Source organism: Podarcis erhardii (genome assembly GCF_964252035.2).
Source record: "Podarcis erhardii genome assembly, chromosome: 12".
Lineage (NCBI taxonomy): Eukaryota > Metazoa > Chordata > Lepidosauria > Squamata > Lacertidae > Podarcis > Podarcis erhardii.
In genome coordinates, this window is record NC_138513.1 from 13,128,538 (window position 1) to 13,141,092 (window position 12,555).

The following is a 12,555-nucleotide window of genomic DNA, read 5'->3' on the forward strand; positions in this document are numbered from 1 at the left end:
GAAATGCCCTCCCCAAGCTACCAATGCAGGTTGGCATGAGTGGGCAATGGCCAAGAGAAGGCCCTCTGACCCAGGCCACTAGCACCACATTCACACCTTAAATTTAATAGCAGCACGATGCCCCTCTAAACCAGGGCTCAGCTCAGCAAACTTTTTCAGAAGGGGGCCGGTCCACTGTCCCTCAGACCTTGTGGGGGGCCGGACTACATTTTGAAGGGGGGGGGGAATGAACGAATTCCTATGCCCCACAAATAACCCAGAGATGCATTTTAAATAAAAGGACACATTCTACTCATGTAAAAACACGCTGATTCCCAGACTGTCCGCGGGCCGGATTTAGAAGGCTGGATCCGGCCCCCGGGCCTTAGTTTGCCTACCCATGCTCTACACAGTTACTAAAGCAAGCACCCTGAAACTCGGCCATCCAGCTGTTTTGGGACTACAATTCCCATCATCCCTGACCACTGGTCCTGTTAGCTAGGGATGATGGGAGTTGTAGTCCCAAAACAGCTGGAGGAGCTGTAGTTTGTTAACAGTGCTGAGAGCTGTTGGGAGACCCTTATCCCCGTCACAGAGCTACAGTTCCCAAAGTCCCATTTTAAGCGGGACATCCTGGAATCACAGAAGCCAATCATGTTTGATTACCGGATGTCCTGTTTTTTGGTTGAGCCCTCGTGCCAGAGTGCAGAACCAAAGACTCGCTCTGGGCTCAACAGCAGGGTCACACCACAGAGCTAAAGGCCCAGGCCTTTGGCATAACCTCTCAAATCCAGAGCACTGGTGTCATAATCTCATGCTCTCACCACACTTTCTTCAGTGTGAGAGTGTGGCATAGGTCATGTGACTCACCCAGGAGAGACCCGTGTCTCAGTTTCACATAAGAAAAAGTTGGACAGCATGGAGTTCCCTGGGAAGAGGGATTGATCGTGACTCTCAAAATTGTAAGTCTTGGAGGGGAGCAGGGATCTCCTAAGATCCCTCAGCATTCTTAGCAAACTACAGTTCCCAGCATTCTTTGGGGGGGAAGCCATATCTATTTAAAGCAGCATCTTATGGCTTTAAATGTATAGTGCTTGGCTGTTCTCATACTGCATTTTTTCCAAGATGTGTATGTGGAAGGCAAGTCTAAAATAAATAATTTAAAATAATTAATCATCATCATGATTATAAAATTCAGTTTCTCGTGATGCACAATTAGGGTGCAATTCCTCCCTCCCCCTTTAATATGCTAGTTTGTGCCATACTTTTCTTCATGTGTTTTCTGTTATCAGGGGAATTAGGGAGGAATTGTGTGCGGGTTGACTGTTCATCTGTGCCCGAAAACAAAAGGACAATAGAAGCCTAAGGATGTCTGTTCAGAAGTAAGTCCTGCTAAGTTTAAAAAGGTAAAGAGACCCCTGACCGTTAGGTCCAGTCATGGATGACTCTGGGGTTGCTCATCTCACTTTACTGGCCAAGGGAGCTGGCGTACAGCTTCCGGGTCATGTGGTCAGCATGACTAAGCCACTTCTGGCAAACCAGAGCAGTGCACGGAAATACCGTTTACCTTCCCGCCAGAGTGGTACCTATTTATCTACTTGCACTTTTTGGGGTGCTTTCGAAATGCTACGTTGGCAGGAGCAGGGACTGAGCAACGGGAGCTCACCCCGTCATGAGGATTTGAACCGCCGACCTTCTGATCGGCAAGCCCTAGGCTCTGTGGTTTAGACCACAGCACCACCCGCGTCCCCCTGCTAAGTTTAGTTGGACTTAATTGCATACAATTGTAACCACAGTAGCCTTCTTGCCAGTCATCATCATCATCCTCATCATTTTATTTGCATGCCACCTTTCCATAGTTAAAACAATGCTCAAGGCGGCTTGCAACATGACAGGATTTACATAATTACCAACATAACAAAAATAAATAAAACACATCAAAAAGTACACAACCAAATGGAAAATAATTTCCACAAAAATCATAAAATCTAAAACTCAGAATACAGCATTAATAGCAATTACAATTTAAAATGACATAGATAAAAAATAAAAGCAATTTTCAAACAAAACCAAAACGGAGCCCTCTCTGCCCAGCAGCAGCAGCAGCAGCGGCAGTCCTTTATGGAGCCTGTCAGGCTGTGCCCCAAATGAGGTGGAAAGAAGCAGGGCAAGGCCCTTTGGGGTCCCAGCAGGTCAGTCCTGGGCAGCAGTTAAACTGAGGTTCCCAGGAAAAACTGAATTGCATTTTAGGCTCCTTCTAGACAATGTGGTATAATGGTCAGACTGTTAGACTAGGATCTGGGAGACCAGTGTTCAAATCTCCTGTCGGTCATGAAGCTCACTAGCTGACCTTGGGCCAGTCCCTGCCTCTCAGACTAACCTACCTCATAGGGTTGTTGTGGAGAGTAAATGAGGAGGGAAAGAAGGACCATGTATGCCACCTTGAGCATCTGGGAGGAAAAGGTGGGATATAAATGAAATATATATATATTCTAAAAATTGCTCTCCTTCCCAGACGTAAGCACAGCTGTTCCATTCAAACAAACACACATGCACACACACACTTGAAGAAAATTCCTCAGTGTGCAATGCATCAGATTCATGAAGATTTCATGCAAATGTTGTTATACCACCAGGAGTAAGTATTTTCTGTTAAATAATTCACCTTTACTAACAAGACTCTTGCCTCCCTCCCTTTTCATTGTCGCTGCAGGCTCCCTTCATAATCCTTTAAAGAGAACACAGATTATTACACTCAAATGAGCTCTCTCAGCATCCCACTTCATATGAGTGACTGCAGTGCAGGAATTGAAACATTGATGGACGCCATGTAGATTCATTGCCTCCCGTTTTAATTTCATTACCTGCACTAGGGGGAAAGCCTTGAAAGAGGGCAAGCCAGCCAATATTTTGGCCATCAGCAGCCTTCAACAGAGCCATAAAACATAAGTACTCATGAGGTAGTTTCCCCTTTTATTTACAAGTTCGGCACAATGCAGCGGCACCGCACATGTAACGCTGTGTAGCAATAAAATATTGTCATTTACTGGGCACTTGACACCATACGAATGCCAGGAAATTTCAGTAAAATCCTTAGGCCTGGCTTTAACAAAGAGTTATAATCACCCATAAAACGGGGGCTGCTGAACTTGTAGTGTCCCCTTGTTCGCTGCCCGCAGTTTTCAGGAGAGGAACTCTCAGTGGGGGAAGAGAGAGAACGCCATTGGACTTTCCCGTAGCGAAAAAGAGGTCGAATGGTTGCGGTTCCTGCAAACTCACGATGAGTGAATGCAGATGACCATTTACTAAGGGGTCATTTTCCGCTGTCAGGGTGTAGTCCCACTATATCAGCCTGCCTCCTCACATTCTTGTGTGAGGAGAACTTTGCTGCCAGGAGCTGGAGTCAAGCGTAGGTCAGCAATCCAAGAAAAACATGGCGCCAGTGAAGTTAACTCTTCCTTCAAGAAACCAAAACAGTGCAAGCCTAGTGATCCCAGCAGCTCTTCTACAAAGCAGTTGTGAAGACTGAAGGTTCCCACCTTCCCACCACTTCCTAAAGCTCCTCCTCTCCTGGGACTTTCCCAAGCAGTCACAAACTGTGCCCTGCGCACAACCACCCTCTGCTCTGCCCTCTTCATTTCCAGAAAATCATGGGGGGGGGGGAGCCGGTTGCAGCAGGAGGGGGGGACTCCCTGGCTTCTTCGGCAGCCTGCCTGTGTCCTGGCCCCACTCCCCTCCAGCCTCCACTTCTGCCTCGGAGTCTGAACTGTCCTCTGCCACAGCCTCTTCCTGCTCACCAAGCTGTGTTACCTCTTCTGCTTCTGACACCATCTCCCTGCAGTCTACTCCTTCTTCTCCCTCTGACCACTCATCATCATCCCACAGTCAATCCCCTGGCTCTTCTTCCCTTGGGGGGTTCCCCGACTGGTGCCTCCCACCACTCCTGTTGTAAGCACAGACGTGTTCTTCAGTACTCTGGACAGCTCCCAAGGAGGAAGCAGCTGATTCCAAAAAGGGGGTGGGTGTTTACATCAGCCTTCCTTAATGTGCTGCCCTCCTGAGGAAGGCCTGCAGGTCAGTAGTAGTGCATCTGTCTAATATGCAGAAAGACCCAGGTTCAATTCCAAGCATCTCCAGGTAGGGCTGGGAATATTCCCAGTCTGAAACCTTGGAAAGATGCTGCTAATCAGGCTAGTCCGTAATGAGCTAAACTGACCAATGGGAATGACTCCATTTTAGGCAGCTTCCTATCTTCCAGATACATTGGATTCCAACTCCCAACAGTTCTTCTCAGCATAGCCAAAGGTAAGGGATGATGCCACATGTGTTCCAAAATAACTGGCGGGGAGGCACCAGGTTAGGGAAGTCTAACTTATAGCCTTGGGCTTGACTACTCAAAACCCAACTGTTTTGTGAGCCACCACATTAGTTACTCCAGATATACTTGACTAATTCTCCAAGGACATGGATTCTTCTGGTGTGAGCACATGGGTAAGTACCGTTGTTTATCCACCACCTGCCCTTTTCCTCCTTTCCTCTTCCTGGCTTCTTTTTACTATGAAATCCTCCATGACCAACACAACACAACAGTCACAATCAGCATAACCATAGCTAGTGGGCAACGTGCTATCAAATGTGGACATGGCTCTCTGGCCTTCATCTTTCCTCTTGAATGAGTGTTCGCCTCTCCCATTCAGAGCAGCCAGGAGATGTTGGAAGACTAGTGGTGTATCTCAGACACCATAATTTGGGGAAAGGCCATGGCTCTGGAACAGAGCATCAGAGAAGGTCTGATCCACAGGATCTCCAGGTAGGGCTGAGACAGAACCCTGTTGGAAACCCTGGCGGGCTGCTGCCAGTCAGTGTGCACAATACTAACCCAGATGGACCAGTGATCTGACTCAGGATAAGGCCACTTCCTATATTCTTAACACATCTACATTGGTTATATAAGTCTCCCCCACACTTTCAGGACCTTGCACCACGACAGCATCTCCTGAAAATTAAACATGAGCTAAGGATCGTGTAAGATGGGGTGACATCCTGCCTTCGAAAACCACTCAAATTGAATTGGGGGCATTTTCATTTTGGAATGCCAGAGATAAGCTGTGAACTGCTGATCCAAACACTTTCCTTACCTCCGGAATGAACTCTGCCAGAGCAACATTGCAAACATCCAGGCTGTTCAGTAAAGTCAGAAGCAGTTCTGGGGTGTGTGCGTGTGTTCATTGTACTGTTTAAGCTTACAGCTACAATTTTTAGTGCATTGCTTACAATCTAATAACATAAAATACAATTGAAATTGATTTTTGCGTTTCTTTTCCTTGGGAAAAAAAAAAGATCTGCAAAACCACTGAAAGAGGGGAAATGCACTGAGTAAGGTTATATAGCATTTCTTCAGTAATGAAATATTTTAGCTTCATGCAAGGTAGCTTCACAGTAGCTAATTTGTCTCGCGATCAATCAGAGTAAAAATAATGGCCGAGATGCAAAAAAAAACAAAAACAAACAAACAAACAAACAAAAAAACCCTAGCTCCTGGAAATATTTCTGAAGGATATTGCAGGAGTGAGGTGAACAGCAAAGAAAAGGAACAGTCACGTACGCTAGCCCAATCTGAGACTCTATGCCTCTGAGGGCCAGGGGAGAAAGTGCTGCTGTTGCGCTAAGGTCCTGCTTTTGAGTCCAAAAGACATCAGGACAGCCACTGTAAGAAGAGGATGTTGGTTTTGATGAGTCTTTGGTCTGATCTAGCAGGGATCTTCTTAAGTTCTTATTGAAACACCTGCCCAAGGCAGTTGTGTGCAGGGTCAGGGAGAGATCCAGCATTCTCTTCCCCTAAAAGCAACCCCCCCCCCAGACCACGAACACTTATAGACCGCCCACCCCAAGATGGGACAGCACTGGAGCAAAAGCAAAGCCAATGATGTGAGGAGATCACTCCATATCTCATGACAGAGGGGAGAAAGGATTTAGGTGCCTCAGAGGTCCTATGTCTTCTGAGGCACCACCTTTCCCTCTCAGACACCAAACTGGGAGGGGTGGCTAACACCCCAGAGGACAGGATCACACTTCAAAATGACCTTGACAGATTAGAGAACTGGGCCAAAACAAACAAGATGAATTTTAATAGGGAGAAATGTAAAGTATTGCACTTGGGCAAAAAAAATGAGAGGCACAAATACAAGATGGGTGACACCTGGCTTGAGAGCAGTACATGTTACTGCTGGAGGGGTGCAGAGTGCTTTTAAAATGTTTAAAAATTTTTATTTTGAATTTTTTGTATGTGGGGGGGTGGGGTGGGGTGGATGTTTATTGGGCCTGGGAATTTGTTTGATTTTATGTTTTTGTAATTTTTGTAATTTTTATTGTTTTTTGTTTGTACTGTTTTATTTGTGTTGTTTTTTGTGTGTGGTGTTTTTTTAAAGGGGTTATTTTGTTCTTAAGGGGAGGGGTCAGGGCTGCCGGAGAATGGGCCCCAGCCCACAAAATGGCTGGGATATGTTTCACAGGGGGGGAATGCACTGGGACAACCGATCTCGGTGATCACGGGTAGGAGGAGGAGTTACGCTAAGACCAGACCATGTCATTACAGAGGAGGCAGGTTTAGTCGTTGTCTGAGGACTATCCCTGCCTCCGGGTCTGGTCCTGACCGGATGAATACTGGAATCAGCAAGGGATACCCACATGACCTGAAAGTGTTGCTGTGCAATGCCAGGTCAATGATTCATAAGACCACTGCCATCCATGACTTGATCATGGATGGAGGACTTGACCTGGCATGTGTAACAGAGACTTGGTTGGATGAAGCAGATGGGCCTGTCCTTGCCGCTGCTTGTCCACCAGGTTTCTCTTACGCACAGCAACCCAGGTCATGTGGGCGGGGAGGGGGGGTTGCAGTGATTTTTAGGAAGTCATTAGTTTGCACCAGGCGTCCTATTGGGAAGACCCAGTTTTCTGAGTGCATGTTCTGGAAGTTGGGCAATAGGGGCAGTACAGGATTCCTTTTGGTGTACCGACCTCCCCGCTGCACCAAGGATTCCCTGCCCGAGCTGCTTCAGGTCGTGGCGGATGTTCTCCTGGAGACACCTAGCTTGGTTGTCCTAGGGGATTTTAACATCCATGCCGACACGACCTTACAAGGGGCCGCTCGGGACTTCGTGGAAAGCATGGCCTCCATGGGGCTGTCCCTGAATAAGTCTGGCCCAACCCATAGCCGCGGACATACCTTGGACCTGGTGTTTACCTCTACGGATGTTGGTGATCTGACACTAAGTAAAAGTGAAACGAAAGAAGTGCCATGGTCAGACCACTTCCTGGTGCAACTGGACTTCTCTGCGACCCATCCCCTCTGCAGGGAGGTGGGACCGATTCGGATGGTCCGCCCCCACCACTTAATGGATCCAAATGGTTTCCAGAGAGTGGTAGAGGATGCTTTATCCCATGTTGATGGCCTTTCAGCCGATTCCCTGGTGGCCCGCTGGAATGTGGAGTTAACCAGGGCTATTGACTGTTTGGCTCCGAAGCGCCCTCTCCGATTGCATGGAGCCCGGAGAGCCCCGTGGTTTTCCACGGATCTGAGGGCAATGAAACAATCGTTGAGACGGCTAGAGCGCCGGTGGCAGATAACTCATTCCGAATCTGACCGGACACAGGTTAGAGCTCAACGTCGAGCCTACCAAGTGGCGATAGCGACGGCGAAGAAGACTTTCTTCACCGCCTCTATTGCATCTGCAGAAAACAGCAGCAGGAGACTCTTTCAGGTGGTTCACAATTTAGCGGAACCACCTGTAACATCGGGGCCCAGTACGGGCCACATGTTCTCCTGCAATGATTTTGCAAATTTTTTTGCAGATAAAATCGCTCAGATTCGGGAAGAAGTAGACTCCACCGTGGGAGCAGGGCCGGGGCGGGAGAGTGCTAGAGTCCTGTCTGGTCAAGTTGTGTGGGATCAATTCCAATCTGTTACCTCCGAGGATGTGGACAGGCTGCTTGGACGAGTGAAGCCAACCACCTGTCTCCTGGATCCTTGCCCATCCTGGCTTATAAAAGCTAGCCGGGAAGGACTGGGCGATGGGCTTCGTGGGGTGGTGAATGCTTCCCTCCGTGAGGGAGCCTTCCCAGACCCGCTGAAAGAGGCGGTTATTAAACCGCTTCTTAAAAAAACATCTTTAGATGCGGCCACGATGGCCAATTATCGCCCAGTCTCAAACCTTCCATTCTTGGGCAAGGTGATTGAGCGAGTGGTTGCTGAACAACTCCAGGCACGCCTGGAAGAAGCGGACCATTTGGATCCCTTCCAGTCGGGATTCAGGCCTCATCATGGGACTGAAACTGCCTTGGTCGCACTGGTTGATGATCTCCGGCGGGCTAGGGACAAAGGTGAGAGCTGTTTCCTAGTTCTGCTGGATCTCTCAGCGGCGTTTGATACCATCGACCATGACATCCTTCTGGACCGTCTTGAGGGGCTGGGAGCTGGGGGCACTGTCATACAGTGGTTCCGCTCCTTCCTCCTGGGCCGTGTTCAGAAAGTGGTGGTGGGGGATGAGTGTTCAGACCCCTGGGCTCTCACTTGTGGGGTGCCTCAGGGTTCTGTCCTCTCCCCCATGCTTTTCAACATTTACATGCAGCCACTGGGAGAGATCATCAGGAGGTTTGGGCTGGGTGTTCATCAGTATGCAGATGATACCCAGCTCTACCTCTCTTTTAAATCAGAACCAGTGAAGGCGGTGAAGGTCCTGTGTGAGTGTCTGGAAGCGGTTGGAGGATGGATGGCGGCTAACAGATTGAGGTTGAATCCTGAGAAGACAGAAGTACTGTTTTTGGGGGACAGGAGGCGGGCAGGTGTGGAGGATTCCCTGGTCCTGAATGGGGTAACTGTGCCCCTGAAGGACCAGGTGCGCAGCCTGGGAGTCATTTTGGACTCACAGCTGTCCATGGAGGCACAGGTCAAATCTGTGTCCAGGGCAGCTGTTTACCAGCTCCATCTGGTACGTAGGCTGAGACCCTATCTGCCTGCAGACTGTCTCGCCAGAGTGGTACATGCTCTGGTTATCTCCCGCTTGGACTACTGCAATGCGCTCTACGTGGGGCTACCTTTGAAGGTGACCCGGAAACTACAACTAATCCAGAATGCGGCAGCTAGACTGGTGACTGGGAGCGGCCGCCGAGACCATATAACACCGGTCTTGAAAGACCTACATTGGCTCCCAGTACGTTTCCGAGCACAATTCAAGTGTTGGTGCTGACCTTTAAAGCCCTAAATGGCCTCAGTCCAGTATATCTGAAGGAGCGTCTCCTCCCCCATCGTTCTGCCCGGACACTGAGGTCCAGCTCCGAGGGCCTTCTGGCGGTTCCCTCACTGCGAGAGGCCAAGTTACAGGGAACCAGGCAGAGGGCCTTCTCGGTAGTGGCACCTGCCCTGTGGAATGCCCTCCCATCAGATGTCAAAGCGATAAACAACTACCTGACATTCAGAAGACATCTGAAGGCAGCCCTGTTCAGGGAAGTTTTTAATATGTGACATTTTAGTGTATTTTTCATTTCTGTTGGAAGCCGCCCAGAGTGGCTGGGGAAACCCAGCCAGATGGGCGGGGTACAAATAATAAATTATTATTATTATTATTATTATTATTATTATTATTATTATTATTATCTAGGAGTCTTGGTTGACCACAAACTTGACATGAGCCAACAGTGTGACGCGGCAGCTAAAAAAGCCAATGCAATTCTGGGCTGCATCAATAGGAGTATTGCATCTAGATCAAGAGAAGTAATAGTGCCACTGTATTCTGCTCTGGTCAGACCTCACCTGGAGTACTGTGTCCAGTTCTGGGCACCACAGTTCAAGAAGGACACTGACAAACTGGAACGTGTCCAGAGGAGGGCAACCAAAATGGTCAAAGGCCTGGAAACGATGCCTTATGAGGAACGGCTAAGGGAGCTGGGCATGTTTAGCCTGGAGAAGAGGAGGTTAAGGGGTGATATGATAGCCATGTTCAAATATATAAAAGGATGTCACATAGAGGAGGGAGAAAGGTTGTTTTCTGCTGCTCCAGAGAAGCGGACACGGAGCAATGGTTCCAAACTACAAGAAAGAAGATTCCACCTAAACATTAGGAAGAACTTCCTGACAGTAAGAGCTGTTCGACAGTGGAATTTGCTGCCAAGGAGTGTGGTGGAGTCTCCTTCTTTGGAGGTCTTTAAGCAGAGGCTTGACAACCATATGTCAGGAGTGCTCTGATGGTGTTTCCTGCTTGGCAGGGGGTTGGACTCGATGGCCCTTGTGGTCTCTTCCAACTCTATGATTCTATGATTCTATGATCTACCTTCCTAAAGGTTTGGTGGGGAAGTCTTTCAGGGCCTCCGGGAGATAATTCAGGCTCTGACTCTACCACCAGTCTTCTTGAGGAAAGGATTTTTATCAAGTGTCAAAAGTGTGTTCTCATGCTCACAAAGGTCATAATGAGACTGAAGGTGGTCTCTGAAGGACTTACAATGAGACCTAAGTCCATAAGTTAAACACAGCATTTTGCACTGGGCCAAAACATAATAGAAGTGGGTCCTTGTAATGAGGCAACAGGTGTGTGCAATTGTCACCGCCAATATCTGAATCACTTCACTGACATGGACTGGAAAGATACCATTAGGCAGCCGAGGAGAGGAGTAAGTGGCTTGTGCTTAGCAAATCTGTTATGTCCCACCTGAGTTCCTCCTCCATTTACCCAGTCTTCCTAGGAAAAGCAGAAAGGAAAAGCAACTATCTGGGTCCAGCTATGGACTGCTATGACATCAGAAGCCAGCAAACCAATCCTTTCCCTCTAACCTCTCACCTATTTGCATGTTTGAAAATACTGGGCTCTGAATGGTTGGTCTGGCCATGCTGCAGATTTCAAACACACCCATCATTTGAATGGGCATATCACCCACCAAATTACTGTAGCTCATTTTATTGACCTCACTATTCAAAAATCTGAGGATGCTAGGGCATGACACTAGTAGCAGTCATGGTGGTTTTTATTTATTTAATTAATTTTTATTTATACCCCCTTACTCAGTTTAAGAAACAACCACCACCGCTGAGAAGCAGCAGTGTTTCCTGTGAGACAAGCACCATTGTTGTAACACCTGTCCAAATATGGGCTTCTACAGGTTTCATTGCTGTCGCTGAGGTCAGGTATGCTGTCTGCACAGTGCCTTGGATGAATGGTCCGAGGAATGAAGGGACTCCATGCTTAACTTTTATTACCGAGAACACAAAATAAAACCAAATCGACTAGAAATTATTTTTCTCCACTTTATTGCAAAAGCTATCTCAGCAGTATATTATTTTGCTCTCTGTTGCTAATGATTACAGATGAGCACTAGATCAAAACTTGTCTGGGATAAATTAGTCCTAAGATGGTAGGTCATATCTAGGTTGCGGGAGACTATCTTTTGTGAACAAAGGATCTTGATTTTTCATTCTTGTCAAGTACGCAGGTGATTGATGTCTTTTCATTTCAAACGTTTGCCAAACTCAGGGTTAAGCACACAGATCTTCAAGGGTTCGGGGGCCCATCGCTAACCATGAAGTGACCTTCACAGGTCCTAGCAAACAGAGTTTACTAGATACGCCGAGGAAATGATTTCAAGAAAATGTTGTGTCAAAAAGTGTTAAATCTATTATGGAGGGGCGAGAATGCGGGCAAAGCTTTCTCTGTGATTGCCACCATCCTAAATCATGCCTGCACAGCTAGCCATTCCCCACTCCCTACCAGCCGTATTTAGCCCCACTTATGGTGGCCTCCTAGAGGTTTGATCAAACTTCTATACTGTTGCCTGTTGGTGCCATAAAAGGGAGAAAAACACCAATCTGGTGATCATTGGGATTGGTTGGGGGGAAAGTAGAAAAGCCAACAATATGTTGGAACCAGAGCCAATGACACTATATTACCCCCATTTTCCTCCTTGCTGAGTTCATCCATCTAATCCTTGGTTGTGTGTCAACCCGAATGAGAAAACCAAGCTTGAGATCTACTGACTTGACTGAATGTCTCTTTCGCTTCCCATAGGGCAACCCTGCTTTGTACCATGAAAACTGGCCAGCAGGGACCAGCGATCAAAGAATCCCTTTCACCCTTTTCACAATCACTCTGATCCAACGTTGATGGCTGCATGGTTATTGCAATCATGCCATGGGGCCTATATTGAAACAGGTCAAGAATGTATCAAATGCCCCCCTTTAAAAAAAAAAAAAAAAAAGCTACTGTGAAACCTGCCAGATAACTTGACTGTATTTTTTAGGAAATCACTCAAGGTAGTAAAACAGCACAAAACCATAAAACGGGCCGTGACTTGCTCTCAGTAAAGTCAATGAAGCAAACGGGCATAGCTCTATCAAAGTCAAAATTAAGACCTGGTTTTTTTTATTTATTCTGGCTTAATCAAAGATAGTGCTACTTTATGCCACTGGAAGACCTCCCCCATGGAAAGAAAAGACACTTAGGGTTGTCTGTCTCTAAAGGATGGAAGCAGTGGTCCTGTTCATACACTTATCCAGGCAGAAATGCAATTTAAGGAGCGGAAAGGTGCATG